Source organism: Salvelinus sp. IW2-2015, unplaced genomic scaffold (genome assembly GCF_002910315.2).
Source record: "Salvelinus sp. IW2-2015 unplaced genomic scaffold, ASM291031v2 Un_scaffold396, whole genome shotgun sequence".
NCBI classification, from domain to species: domain Eukaryota; kingdom Metazoa; phylum Chordata; class Actinopteri; order Salmoniformes; family Salmonidae; genus Salvelinus; species Salvelinus sp. IW2-2015.
Window position 1 is genome coordinate 32,891 of NW_019942552.1, and position 1,141 is coordinate 34,031.

The following is a 1,141-nucleotide window of genomic DNA, read 5'->3' on the forward strand; positions in this document are numbered from 1 at the left end:
TGACCATGACAGTTTACAATCTAAAGTAACGGCAAGTAATTTAGTCTCCTCAACTTGTTCAACAGACACACCATTCATTACCAGATTCAGCTGAGGTCTAGAACTTCAGGAATGATTTGTACCAAATACAATGCTCTTAGTTTTAGAGATGTTCAGGACCAGTTTATTACTGGCCACTCATTCCAAAACAGACTGCAACACTTTGTTAAGGGTTTCAGTGACTTCATTAGCTTTGGTTGCTGATGCGTATATGGTTGAATCATCAGCATACATGGACACACATGCTTTGTTTAATGCCAGTGGCAGATCATTGGTAAAAATAGAAAAGAGTAGAGGGTCTAGAGAGCTGCCCTGCGGTACACCACACTTMAAATGTTTGACATTAGAGAAGCTTCCATTAAAGAAAACCATTTGAGTTTTATTGAAAAGCCATAACACATCCGTTTTATCAACAACAGGTTATGGTCAATAATATCAAAGGCTGCACTGAAATGTAACAGTACAGCTCCCACAGTCTTCTTATTATCAATTTCTTTCAACCAATCATCAGTCATTTGTGTCAGTGCAGTACACGTCGAGTGCCCTTCTTTATAAGCATGCTGAAAGTCTGTTGTTAATTTGTTTACAGAGAAATAGCATTGTATTTGGTCAAACACATTTTTCCCCAACAGTTTGCTAAGAGCTGGCAGCAAGCTTATCGGTCTGCTGTTAGAACCAGTAAAGGCCGCTTTACCACTCTTGGGTAGTGGAATTACTTTGGCTTCCCTCCAGGCCTGAGGACAAAGATTTTCCTCTAGGCTCAGATTAAAAATATGACAGATAGGGGTGACTATTGAGTCAGCTACCATCCTCAATAGCTTTCCATCTAAGTTGTCAATGCCAGGAGGTTTGTCATTATTGATCGATAACAATAATTTTTCCACCTCTCCCACACTAACTTTACATAATTCAAACTTGCAATGCTTTTCTTTCATTATTTGTTTTTTTATGCATGAATACAATTGCTCACTGTTCATTGTTGACATTTCCTGCCTAAGTTTGCCCACTTTGCCAATTAAATAATCATTAAAATAATTGGCAACTTCAAATGGTTTCGTGATGAATAAGCCATCTGATTCAATGAAAGATGGAGTTGAATTTG